Genomic DNA, 14,757 nt, shown 5'->3' on the forward strand with positions numbered 1-14,757 from the left:
GGAAAGTGTCTTCTGGGGGTTTGTTGCTGGAGATGAGTCTGAACAGAGAATCCATTATCCAGGGCCAGATAAGAAGGCTGTTGAATTTTCAGGCTGACAAACGTGGTCTTTAACCTGGCACAAATGGGAAGCCATGGAAGGTTCTGTGTAGAGAAAGGCAGAGCCAGGTCTTAGATCTCAGTGATGACTGCATTTTTCATATCCTAGCAGTAAACAGAGGGCCCATTTGGAGTTCTTATTAACAAATTTTTAATAAAAGCCCATTTATAAAGATGTGGGAAGACCTAAGAGGACTAACAAGTGGTGATGAAGCACCCCAGGGTGCCATTTCCTCCTGTATTAGTCCAATTTCTATGCTCATAACAGAATACCTGGGTAAATTACAAGAAAATGATTTTTATTTCTTACAGTTTTAGAGGCTAGGAAGCCCAAGGTCCAGGGGACATCTCTGGTGAGGACCTTCTTTTTGGTGAGGGCCATGTACAGAATCCCATGGCAACACAGGACATCACATGGTGAGAATGGCAAAGTGCTTATTCATGTTTTCATTTGCTCTCCTTATGAAGTCACCAGTCCACACCCTTGATAATCTATTAAACCATTAACCCATTAATCCATGAATGGATTAATCCATTTATGACAGCAAAGTCCTCACACCCCAATCACCTCTTAAAGGCTGTACCTTTCAAAAGTGCCATGGTCTCCTTTCCCACCCTCTTAACACTGTTACAATGGGGATCCAGCTTCACTGGGTTTGTGGGGAAAATTCAATCCACAGCACCACCCCTGTGACTGAAGGGTCAAGGGGAGGAGAGAGCTCTAGCGAAGGGATGGGAGGTGCCTAACTGGAACCGATGCCATGAGTATAGTAACACAGTCCCTGACAAACCACAGCCTGGCAGGACATACATAAGGGATTAAATTTCCTGGCCTGCTCTCCTCCCACATTCTGATCTGCTGACAGTGTCTCCTATGAACTGAACTCAACCAGATACCAGAGACAAGATGCTGGTGTTGAAGTCCACACAGTCATCCTCCAGGGCACAGAGAAGGTGGAAATGGACAAAGAATAGATTGGAGTGGCTTGTGGAGAGCAGCCAATACAGTGGTCTCTCAGTCACAGGGAATTGGTTCCGGGACCCTGGCAAATACCAAAATTCCTGATGCCTAAGGTCCTTATATAAAATGTCATGTATTTGTGTATAACCTATGTACATCTTTCTCTGTGCTTTAAATCACTTCTAGATCACTTATAATTCTTAATACAATGTAAATGCTATGTGAATTGTTTTTATACTGTATTTTTAATGTTTGTATTACTTTTTATTGTTGTAATGTTATTTTTTATTATTGTGTTTTTCCGAATATTTTTGATCCCTGATTGAGTCCAGGAATGCAGAATCCGTGGATACAGAGAACCGACTCCACTATCAACGTGGAAGACAAAGTGTCTAAGCAGAAACTGCAGACTGAAAATATGAGCTAGGGAGGAGGATAGTGCAAATCATATGGCAAAGAGAGAAGAAACCAAGTAGAGGCAGGGTCCATGGAAACAGAGAGGAGGCAGCAAACGTGAACATTGCTAAGAAGGCAGAATGCATAGGAGAAGCTGATTCGTCTTGACTTGTGGGTGAGAGAGAAAAAGTGTGGATTTTTCTTAAAGCTCTGGTTTGGCTAACTTGGTGGATTTTCATGTATCCTTTGTCTCATCTTTTTAGTGTTTTCAGCACTATCTCTCTTTTTAGTTGTGATGAAAAACACACAACAGGTACTGGCTGGTTAGCTCAGTTGGTTAGAAACTGGTGCTGTTAACAGCAAAGTCCAGGGTTCGGTCCCTGTACTGGCCAGCCACCAAACACACACACACACACACACACACACACACACACACACACACACACACACACACACACACACACACACACACACACACACACGCCCCAGAACATAAAATTTACTATTTTATCCACTCTTAAGTATACAGGTTAGTAGTGGGAAGTACATTCATGTTGTTCCACAACCAACACCACCATCTGTCTCCAGAACGTTTTCATCTTCCCCAGCTAAACTCTCCACCACTAAATTCCAACTCCCCATTTCCCCTCAGCCCAGCCCCTGATATTCTCCTTTCTGTCTCTATGAGTCTGACTCGTCTAGGTACCTCATAGAAGTAGCGTCATACAATATTTGTCCTTTTGTGACTGGCATATTTTCCTTGGTATAGTGTCTTCAAGGTTCATCCACGTTTTTGTATGTGTCAGTCACAATTTCATTCCTTTTTAATACTGAGTAATATCCCATTGTAGGTCTCTACTACCTTTTGTGTATCCATTCATCCATCTGTGAACATTTGAGGGGTTTCTACTTCTTGGTTATTGTGAATGATGCTGCTATGAACATGGGTGTAAAGATATCTGTTTAAGTCCCTGCTTTGATTTCTCCTGAATATATACACAGAAAAGGTATTGCTAAATTATATGACAATTATTTGTTTAATTTTTTGAAGAACCACCATACATTTGGGTCATTATCTACACCATGTTTATTTTTTGACATTGCAATAAACAATATGAGGCCATGTTATTATCATTTTTATTCAATACTACATCCCAAATCCTTGTACATTACATGGTATAATATATGAAACTACAAATATTGGGAGAAAATGTGATAAAATAAATGATAAAATGTTCTGCAGGAAACATTTGTCCCAGAACCATACTTGGAGCATTTGTCTTCCTTGTCTAGCAGGCATAGCAGAACTGTGAGACTCGGGTATCACTAAAAATAAACACAAAGGGGCTGAATGTTGGGAAGCCCAGAGACACCAGGGAAGAGATGTTTATCAGCCAAGGGATTGGGTTTTTAATACGGGTTATATAATATGATAAAATGCTAGCTAGAGCATGAAAAGAGATAAACATGCTCACCAGGATCAGGATAATGCATGTGGCTCTAGTTTCATAATTAGCTCTGGGTGGGAGCCTGCTGCTGTGAATGTGTTGGACCCGCTGCTTGTGTCTGTACAGAAAAAGGACCATGAAGCTGCTAGTCCAGACCACGAGGCCCCAAAACATACCATCAGTGAACAAGTAAACTACTGCAGTTACTGAGAATACCAGTCTCCCTAAAGCGGGTGAGGAGCAGTATCTGTACATTTTTTCCATGCTCATGTTTTTGTTATTTGTTGGGTCAGTTACTTCCCTTACAATAGCAATATTTACCACAAAATGCAAGATCCAGCAGAGGAAACAGCAGAAAACAATGCACTTTGGGGATATAAGTTGGAGTTTCTTCCACCCATAGGCACTTAGGCAAAGTTTCATGGCCTGAAAGCCACTGAGGAGGCAGGTGGTGCTGAGAGTCACCCCTCTGGCCACTCTGTGTAAATAGAAGACAACTTTACATCCAGCCTCACCCAGGATAGGTTTCAATCCCAAAGCTGCCATTGTCTGAGGGATCCCTTTAGAGAGAATAACCAAGTTGTTAGCTAAGACCAGCTGGTTGAGAATCAAGTCTGTGGATCTCAATGTCTGTGCAGTGATAAAAGTAAAGTTATAAAAGCAAAGGAGTGAAGAATTTCCAAGGATTCCAGCACCAGTCTGAATGACTAAGGTAATACCCCAATTTAAGTTAATATAAACCAATCCATCCATTTAGACGAGATGTCAGAGTTTGATTTTATTCCAATAAGAGAAATATGAAGACTAGAAATGAAATATTGGACTATTTTTATGGCACTTAGAATTTTTTTTTTCACAAAAACCCATCATTCCAAGTGAACATAAACATTAAAAACAGTTCTTTTGTAAGTACAAAGCTATTTCATGCAGAATTATTATTTGTAACAACACAATGACTGGAGTACACCCAACCTCAGTCAAAGAGAGACTGAATAAATCCTGGTGCATCCCAATAGTGAAGCACCAGACAGTGGTGGTTGTGATGGGGAAGTTCTCTTGATGGCTGGTCTTTCAGGCCATGCAGTTATGTGTGAAGCAGGGAAAAGAGAAGAGAAAGACTCAGAACATCATGTGCAATTAGCTTTACTTTTCAAAGAACCAGAGAGAAATGGTATATTGGTACACGTTGGTGTGCATGTGTGTGCCTATATTTTCATACCTATAAAATGAGAGAATAAATCAAAACCTTTAAAAGTGGGTACTCATGAGGGACAGAGGAAAAGTTCAGAGGAGTCAGAATAAAGTTAGGTAATCTGTGTCTTTTTTGTTTTTTCAGCTTAGAAATATACACACATTTTCTTGAATATATATAATACCAAAAAAATATTTACATTAATTCAGAAACATAAAGATGGAGCTTTTAAAAAAAGAAATGAACCTAACTTTATACCAAATTAGGGCTTAACCAAGCGAAGAGGAATTATTTCCACTGAATTTTAAGCAAAATTATTTGACTATAGGTTTTATAAATAATTTATATTACATTATATATTATAAATTTATAAATTATTATAATAAAGCTTTATAATATTAATTATTTATAGCATGATAAATAATTTGACTCTATAGTAAAAAATATATATAATATATAGTCAATTTGTTTAATATTAATAAATACATATAGTCAAAATTATTTAATTTCTTCCTGAAGAAATAGCTGATTGTACATTAGGGTAGGAAATACAGGAGATTAGCTCAGAACTTTTTACGGTTCAAGAAAACAAAGGAGCCATCAAACACCATCAGATTAATGTGACCAAAACAAAAGAATTATCATGAAGGATTCCAAATGGTGGGAACTTATAGCATCAAATAATATTTGTAATGGATTAAAACAAATAAATGTACACAAATCCTTTATGTTCATACTGCTAAAAACAAAATAAAACAACCAAAAAAAAAAAAAAAAAAAAAAAACACCACACCTGGGGTATGGTTGAAATAAAGGGAAAGGATCGACGTCTCTATTCTATGGGAAACTTTCTCTTCTCTGTCGTTTCCTACCTAACAGTGGCAAAGGGCAGACTGACTTAGAGAGTCTGAGAGCACAAGGGACAAACATCGATGGCTGACAAAACTCTTAGGTGGTAGCTGAAGAATAGAATAACAGAATTGAAAAACTCAATATAGAGCTTCAACAGCAGACTTAATCAAGCAGAAGAAAAATCAGCGAACTCGAAGACAGGTTGTTTGAAAGAAACTAGTCAGAAGAGAAAAAGGAAAAAAGAATGAAAAGGAATAAAAATATCTTATTGGGTAAAGAATACACAATGGGGAAAAGATAGTCCCTTCAATAAATTACGTTGGGGAAACGGGATAGCCACATATAAAATAATGTAATTGGACCCTGCTCGTACACAAAAATTGCTCAAAATAAATTAAAGATTTAAACATAAGACATGAAACCATGAAACTCCTCGGAGAAAACATAGGGAAAAATCTCCTTGATATTGGTCTTGGCAACAATTTTTTTTTTTTTTTTTTTTGAGATAACACTGAAAGCACAGGCAACAAAAGTGAAAAGAAACAAGAGGGACTACATCAACCTAAAAAGATGCACAGCAAAGAAAACAATCAACAAAATTACAAGGCAACCTATGATAGAAGGAAACGTTTGCAGACCTGGGAAGGAAGGAAGGAAGGAAGGAAGGAAAGAAAGACAGAAAAAAACACCCAATTTAAAAATGGGCAAAGGATCTAAATAGACATTTTTCCAAAGAAGACATACAAAATGGCCAGCACGTTTATGAAAAGATGTTCAACATCACTAATCACTACACAAATGCATATTAAAATGAGAGATCACCTCAATCCTGTTAGGATGGCTATTATGAAAAAAGCAAAAAATGACGAGTGTTGGGGAGGGTGTGAAGAAGATAATCCTGGTACATTGGTGGTGGAACTATAGATCGGTGAAGGCACTATGGAAAACAATATGGAAGTTCCTCAAAACATTAAAAATAATGTCTGTGTTTACTGTTTTGACTCTTACTCTATTCATTCATTTTTAAAAAGTGAATCTGTTAAAATATGTACGTATCGAGTACACAAGTGCTGTTATATACACAGCATATACACTGAGTATACAAGATATATTCCTGTCCTGAGGAGCAAGTTCCTGCATCTGTATTCTTCTCTGATCCTTGGATACAACTGTGGGCCATAGATCTCTGCATTTGTAATGCAATACACTTTTATCTTCCTTCCTTCCTCCAGACCGTCCAATATGGTATCTACCAGCTACATGAATCACTTGATATGTGCTTAGTTCAAATTGAGAAGTGCGGTAAGTGTAATATACACACCAAATTTTAAAGACTTGAAATGCAAACACAAAATATACAACTTATTAATAATATATATTATAATGATATAATATAGTGATAGTATTTGGAAATCTGGGGATAAATAAAATAAATTATTAAAATTTTTAAAAATGGAAAAAAAAAATTAGAACGACACATAACCTGGCAGTCCTACTTCTGCATACTTACCCAAAAGAATTAAAATTAGAATCTCAAAAAGATATCTGAACTCCTCTATTCATTGCATCATTACTCACAATAGCCAAGATATAGAAACAATATAAATATTCAACAATGGATAAATGAATAAAGAGAATATGGTATATACATACCTCGATATACTATTCAGTCCTTAAAAAGATAGAAATCATGTCATTTGCCATAACATAAATGGACCCAGAGGATATCATGGTAAGTGAAATGAGCCAGACATGAAAAGAATAAAAACGTATGATTTCATATAAATGTGAAATCTAAAATAGTCTAACTTATTGAAGCAGAGATTAAAATGGTAGTTACCAGGGTCCGAGGGTAGGGGGAATTAGAAAATGTTAATAAAGGGGTACAAAGTTTCAATTTTCCAAGATGAATAAATTCTGGAGCTCCAATGTATAGTAGGGTGACTATAGACAAAAATAGTGTACTGTGTACTTGAATTGACTAACAGAGTAGATCCTGTGTTCCCACTACACATACAACAAATGGTAACTATGTGAGGTGATGAATATGTTAATTGCCTTAATTATGCTTATTATTTCACAATGTATGCACATATCAAATTATCAAGTTGTACACCTACATTTAAAAAAAAATATGGAAAGCAAACAAAATGTGTCTATCGTCTAAATGAGAGTTATAGACCTCCACTCCTGAACTCAGTAATGCATACAACTACGGTGTATTAATGGGATACTACCTCTTGTACTATTTTTATCATTTTCCAGTACTAAAGAGAACCCTTTTTACTATTACAGTGGTTATAATTATTTTTTAATTTATTTTTATTGGTAGAGTTATTATAACTAGCAGCACACGAAAATTGTTTAGAAATAAGAACACAATGCTGGAATCCTCCATTTTACTTAAATTCAATGTATCTCTACTAAATAGAATCAAGAAGGCAAAAAAAGAGTATAACTATAAATTTATATCTTGGCAATCACAAAATAACCTTTTTACTATTTGGAAATAATCCAGTTGCATAGTTGCTAAGTAAATTCCTAGATAGAATAAAATAAATTTTTATGAATGAGTTTGAAAAGAAACAAATGCTAGATAAAACAATAATACACAGATTTTTTTTTTAATTTTTAGAAACTGTTATATTTGAAATTGTGATAAAAATTGTTTAAAAATGTGTAATTTTATAAATTAATCATACAATTAAGTAATGGTGAAGGTAATACAAGAATATGGATGCAAAATAAGACCTGAAGAAATGCAGAGAAAGCATTATTGTGTGTGGGGTGCCTCAATATTTTACATAATTTGACCGACAAAATATGCGTGTGTAAGGAAAATATTTTATAACCAACTCACATTCCCAAATGTCCTGCAGTGGTAAAAACGAAGACAGAGAAAAGAAATCGAGCACAGTAGAAGGAATAGCTTTACCAAATATTTTTAAAATTGCAAATACAACTTGGATATAGTGAATCAAATATATAGATAGGAAATAATATAAAGGTAGAAAGGAAAATAAATAGATGCAGAGATAGGACATTTGTTATATCTATGAACTTTAATTATAGAGAGCTAGAGACTTATAGATATGAAAAATATTTGAAACTAAGTGTATGAGTAAAAATGAGTTCAAATTTAGCTTGAAAAAGTTTATTAATTTAAATATTTTGACATTTAGATGGAAAAATAGAGCAAGTTTCTACTGAATGTCATTTAGACAAATACACATATTTATATACTGGCATATAAATACACAGAGTAATATCCAGTAGATTAGCACATAGGAACATACATACTTTTTTAAAACCTGAGTTAAGGCAAATTTTAAGCAATAAAAAGAAATAGAAGCCATAAAATAATTTAAGGAAATTATGGTATGTAAAATAGTAAAACTTGTGTAAGACTAAAGACATAAAAAAGTATGAAACTCAGAATATTAAAAAATATTTCATACACCAACAGAGAAAAAAGGAGGCCGTCAAGATTTTAAGCGCCTGCTCTAAAAAGTTCAATGAAAGAGCGTGTGTTTTCTAAGCAAGTAAATTATTTAAACAAGCATTCCTTGAGAGGAAACAAAACAGAAATAGAATAGGTTTTTCTCAGGAATTATGTAAATGCAAAATAAATTTTAAAAGAGATTTAAAAATACTTTTCTTTGTCTGATATTTAGGGTTATAGCTTCACGTTGCATAATGATCCTTCTTATTGGAGCTTTGCAGTTTTATGTGTAGTGAAAAATAATATTAATTAACTATAAATCTCAGTTTGGCCTTATTTAAAGTAGGAGGAGATTGGAATCCTTCTACCTTTTTTGTCATATTTAATTTGACAAAATTTTATAATCATGTAAACTTTAGATGTTTTTTAAAGAATTCAAATTAGAATTCATCAATACAAAAACTGTATTTTTGTAATAATATTTTATTCATTTACTTTAATAATTAAAAAGTTATTGAATTACAAGTGATTTAACTGGCATTAAAATTTGAGAAATATTAGAATCTTGATAAAGTACAGATTAGTTCAGAGAAATAGATGCTTTAGAAAATGAAAACCATTTCTGGAGGGATATATAATTATCAGTCACAGTTTGACCACAGTGTTATAGAGCATAGAAAGAATAGTGAGAGAGTGAGAAAAGGGAAAATTATATTTTGCATATGTACACAGTCCTGTTTAAAATTTCCTTGGAAAGAAAATGTTTTATGACAACAAACAGAAAAAAATTTAGCAAATTTATAGTAGAGATGGGTCAACAAATCCAAATGAAAGAAAGAGGGAAGAGGCCCATGAAGTCATCGAGAAATCATCCTGATAATTTTAAGTTATACTAAATTAAGTCAATTGAGCAGGAGTGAGAACAACGAAAGTATGGTAAATAATGGAGACAAGAAAATATCTGTGAATCCTACACCAACTATGGTTATGGGTCTCGTGCGCCCTTTAAGACTTACAATTATTCATGGAACAATAAAGGCTCTTTCTATTCTCAATAATTTTTATGGAAGCACAATTAGGGACTAAATGAGGGACATCTTACTTTCTGGGATAGTGACAGGAAAATCCCCACCTCACAGTTCTTCTGGCTTGGATCTCAGCAATCAGAACCCAGCAAGTTTTCACTGCTTGAAGACTGAATGGAACAACAGCTTTAGCTTTAGATCCCAACGGATTGGAGCAGGTGCAAGTGTTTGGGGACTATTGAAGGAACTATAAATCTGGTTAAGTGTCAGTGTTGCATTTAGAACTTCAAACGTTGACAGTGCCCAATTATTCCTGCTTCCTAAACCTTGAAAACTTAGTCACTTTTTGTAATAAGGAGATTTCTATTTCTGTAAATGGGGGTTGAAGTTTTGCCTTCTTCACATTCATCTCAGAAAGTTTCTAAAGACATTAAATTATTGGTGCAATAAAGTACATCCTGATCCCCAGCACACATAAGAAAAGAGATGGAGGTGGACAGTTGCACTGATCACAGAAAGTTGTCAGAGACATTCTGTCACAGCCAACCATATAGGAATGCTACAACTACAGATTTTAAAAAAATAACGTTCTAAGCGGCAGCTGACATAAGTATAAGTGCATATAATGTATAAGTGTCAGCCAAGAGCTAAACATGGTCTTAACCCTCTTACAAGCAGGAGAGAAAAGGCTGTGAAGTTCAGTGCATTCATCCAGAGAGAATTTCAGACAAGGTTATGACAGAGAAGGTGGACAAGAGATGTCAGGGACCCTGGGACACAAAGTATGAGATGATTCTATGTCTCTGATACCCTCAGAAATAATCCCTGCCTCACATGTTTTTCTATGTTCAATTTTGACCCTAGAGGGAAAAGAAAAATTGTATGTCGCTCTAGGGTCAAATATGTCCACACCATATTTTTTATGAAAAACATACTATTTCTCTAAAAATATGGCTCTCTATCTAATAAGTTCCACTTACCAACCGCCATTTCTTGCTGGGGCAACGGCTGCCATTGTCATAGCCTAAGCTTATGTGCAAAAGGGTGCATTTTATCCCTGAGATAAAGGTTTCAGACACCATGAGGTCATTTCCTTTCTGGAAAGTGATTATCATTTCATCCAGAAGTATAGTGACAGTGTTTGCATGGGGATTTGAGATGATATCAGAAAAACACTTGTGAAAAGTTCAAATTACTGAAAGCTATTAGTAGCTATTAGCTGTAAATAATCAATTGAGAAAGATAAAAAAGAGAGCAAGAGAGAGAGACAGAGAGACAGAAACAAAGACAGAAAGAAATATGGAGAGAGAGTTAGAGAGAGACACAAGCAGGGTAAGAGAGAGCAGATGCTTGAAATAGATCAGGTGGAAATGGCATATGAAATGAGAACCCTGAGGTCTATGCAGTGAGAGAAAGAAGTTGAAAATAAGACCGGGCTGTGTTTCTTGCCAACTTTCGAGTTTTGCTCCAAAATATTATTTTTTTAATTGTGAAAATTTTACCCAAAAGACAGATTTAAAGGGAGAAAAGGAGAATCAAGTAGAAACAAATAGCCTTGGTGTTTGAAAGAATTCAGGGAAAGTGGAGAAACTTTTCTTTAGTGCTTTCACAGGCACACACAAGCATCTATTGAATGTCAGACGTGAAACTTGGTTTATGAGATGTTTCAGGGAAAAAGAAAGAAAGACTGCCTAATAACCTGACTGCACTGAATCAATATTGTAGCCAAAAAAAGATGTATGTTAGGCAAAAAATAATAATAAATAAAATATGCAATATGTTATAGGACGATAAGTGCTGAGTGGGGAAAAAAATAATAATAAAGAGCTGGTGATCTTCCCTGACCAAGAAGGAATCCTGCCAGCAGATTGCCGTTGGACTGGAACTGCCACTTTTCCCCAAGTCTCCAGCTTGCTGATCTACCCCATCAAAGCCACCACCATAGTGTAAGCCAGTTCCTTAATGATGATAGATAGACAGACACACAGACACATCCACTGGTTCTGTTTTCCTGGAGAAACCTCACTAAACTGATTTTGGTTCTGGTAATGATTCCAGAAGAACAGAATCTTAAGTATGAGTTTTTAAAATTGGTTCTGAAGTTTCTGAAATTGACTCTCTAATTCAATTATACTTAAAGACATTAGTAACTTTATTTCTCATAGGAAAGCGTGCACTGATAGGTTATGATGTGATGTGTGATAGGGATAAACAAAATGCTCCCACTGGCTACTTCTAATCAAATGCTTACAAGAAGCAAGGACTGCATGACCATGTATAGACCTCTGAACATTTCTGTCAAACTAACGAGTATGATAACGTTGGCTGGTTATCACCAAACAATGTGCAGAAAGAAAAGCATGAGTGCAGAGATTCAAGTTCCCAGTTCAAGCAGGACATAAATGACCTGAGGCTTATATGTCTGCCCTGAAGGAGATTCTTACTTTCTGTAGCTGCATAGCTGAGATTTCTGAAAACTGGAACCCAAATCTCATTCTTTAATTGGCTGAATTACAATGTGAATTAAATTCCCAGCGTTGCAGGGTGTCTACTGTTCAAGTGAGGGCATTGATTAGAAATGAGTGGGATTCATAAAGTTGGATGGGATTGTGTGGAAAGATATTGATGAGGCTGAGGACATCAAGGTCCTAAATTCTGATTAGTCATTTTTTGCCAATAGAAGCAGGCGCTCCCAGCCCATCTGAGGAGATCAACCCTGCATTTTCTCAGGAAACTATAATGGCCTCCCATAAGACAATTGCCCTGCACGATAATGCTGATTATCCTCATGACCCACCCCTGCCACACCTCTTTGCTTTTAGATTGATGACTAGATTCAAATCCCAGCAGGAAACTAAAGGTGAGGTGCTAAGTGTGACTCAAGAGGAGGTGTGCTACCCTCCAAAGTAAGTACTTAATTAAAAAATAATTCACACCCAGAGAAATCCAGGGAATGTGTGTTAAAAATGGATATTTTAGGGTGTTAGATAATGGTGGAAGAAACTTGTTGAGTTAGGCCCAGTTTATTGACAGGGGCACACCAAGCAGAGATTCTGCATTTAATATTGCAGTTCCAGAAGCTAAAAATTACTCTGTTTGTCTAGTTGGTTGGCTAAAACACGGAGCAAAAGGAGGTCCATAGTAAGCAAACTCATAATGCCAGGCCTGCCTTGGTTTATTGTAGAGGAAGAGATTCAAAGGCCTTAAAAGAGTTGAATTTGAGAGCGGACTTATCACTTAAGACCTACTTGCTCATGCTGGAAGAGTCCAGAATATATATTTTTACTAATATTGTGAGAAATAAATGTGTGAGGCAAGCCCTAGAATTCTTGAAGAGCTCAGTGATTGCTCTTCTTTGTAGGTCAAACTTATAGTGGGGGGATCCTAACAGGGTGGTGGCAGCAGCAGTTGGCACGGAGTAGCTGAGGTGGAAAAGATGGCCACTGGGCCTTAGGCAGCCGGGAAACTTGTGGACCTTCCTCTTGCTGTCTCTTAAGGGAGAACCGCTGCTGGTGGCCGGTTGTGGGGGCTAACTGCCACTTTTCCCTTGGCAGGAGAGGCTGATTCGTTTATAGGCAACAGCTTTGAAGTATGGAGCAGGAAAAGAACTGTTTCTTAGCTGCAAAAGCGAGTCTCTAAACAGGGAACATGGCGCCGGGCTGCTGTTGATGCTGCCAGGATCCCCGAGGCCAGGCCGCGCTGAAGGCGGCCAGCTGCCCCATTCAGGATTTGAGGTTTCAGGCCGGCATAAAAGAAGATTCCTGGGAGCGTCTGAGCCATGCCGTGGGACCGAGTGAACAGCCAGGTGGCGGCAGCTGAGAACAGGGACGGTGACGACGCAGAGGCAGAGAGGGAGCCGCCTGGCCCGGCACAGCCCTGTGAGTGACCCCTGGCCCAGCCCTGCTCGGGGGGCTGATGCCCACACAGCTTCCGCCTGCCCCACTGGGCCACTAACCAGCCCCGGGGCTGCCTCCATTTTCTCAGGAGGTGGGGGCTCCGGCCCACCTCAGCCAAACCTGTCTTCCTCGCCTGGCTTGGCTCCTCACTGAGCCTTCCCACTTGCTTGCCCCGGTGCGGGGCTTTCCGGGGCCTGCGTCCTGCCTCCCCTCCCACTGCCTCTGTGGATCTCTGGCGGGGCTGGTGGTGTGGGGTGTCCCCGGCCAGCATGGGGAGGGCAAGGAAGTATGGGCTGGGCTGACTGTCACTCCACTGTACCCTTGGCTCCGGCCCCTGGTAAACTTCCTGTTACTGGGAAGCAGATACCATCTCTGTGGCCACCAGTTCGGAAAAACACCTAACCGATTTCTGGTTAGGAATAGTGTGGTCAGAGAGTTCCCGAGTTCACTTGAACCTGCCGGAGAGCTGACTGTGGGCGGGCACCGGAGTTGGTCCACACCGGGGGGATTCAAAGGTGAACTGTGTGCTGCAAGTTCCACCCCCGAGGAGCTCACAATCTGGTGTGGGAGATAAGACAAGTACACAAATAACCGCGATACCAAGAAGAAGGTGATAAGTCCCAAGAAAGATCTACACAGTGCCACAAAGGCACCCAGAGTGACCGGTCGTCTGCGCCGAGCTGAAACCTGGTAGAGTTCCTGGGTGAGGCAGTGTTGAGCAGGGTCTTGAGGCCCAGCTGATAGATGAGGGTTGCAGAAGACATGTCCCAGCCCAGCCCAGTGCGCACAGAGCTGGGAGATGTCCTGCTAGGGAGGCGGAGACTCGACAGAAGCCACACACCATGTGGGGCCGCCACTGCGTGATCCAGCAGCCTGCGCCAGAGCACATGGAACAGGGAGAAGTCCTGCACGGGAAGTTGATGCTCAGCAGAGAACACACACTGTGCGGTACCGCCCCGTGATCCAGCAGCCCAGCAGAGTCCAAGCTGACCAGAGACGTGGCTCCCCAGAGAGGCCCAAGACTCAAGGCAACTACACACACAAGGCACTAGAGGCCAACTGAGAAGTCATGGAGGTAGCCATACCAAATTGGCAACCACAGCAACATCTTAGTTAGTCAATAGTCTCAAACCGTTGGACTGTGAAATCCCCAGCCACAATGAATAAACATAAAAAAAAAAAAGATACCAGAAATACAAAAAATCAAGAAAGTACACCACCAAAAGTTAATAAATCTCAAACTCTAGACCCTATAGAACAAGAAGCCCTTGAAATGACTGATAAGGAATTTCGAGTGATAATTCTAAGGAAACTGAATGAGATACAAGAAAACTCAGCTAGACATCATGATGAAATGAGGAAAAGTATACAGGACCTGAAAGAGGAAATGTACAAGGAAATCAATGTCCTGAAAAAAAATGTAGCAGAACTTGCTGAACTGAAGAAG

The 14,757-nt window shown here is 38.4% G+C and overlaps 1 pseudogene; it reads right to left on the reverse strand.

The window, feature by feature from the left end:
• LOC134371931 (actin-related protein 2-like) overlaps positions 1-14,757 on the reverse strand; it is a 96,842-nt pseudogene that overhangs the window by 46,680 nt on the left and 35,405 nt on the right.

This window comes from Cynocephalus volans, chromosome 3, assembly GCF_027409185.1.
Source record: "Cynocephalus volans isolate mCynVol1 chromosome 3, mCynVol1.pri, whole genome shotgun sequence".
Taxonomy (NCBI): Eukaryota; Metazoa; Chordata; class Mammalia; order Dermoptera; family Cynocephalidae; genus Cynocephalus; species Cynocephalus volans.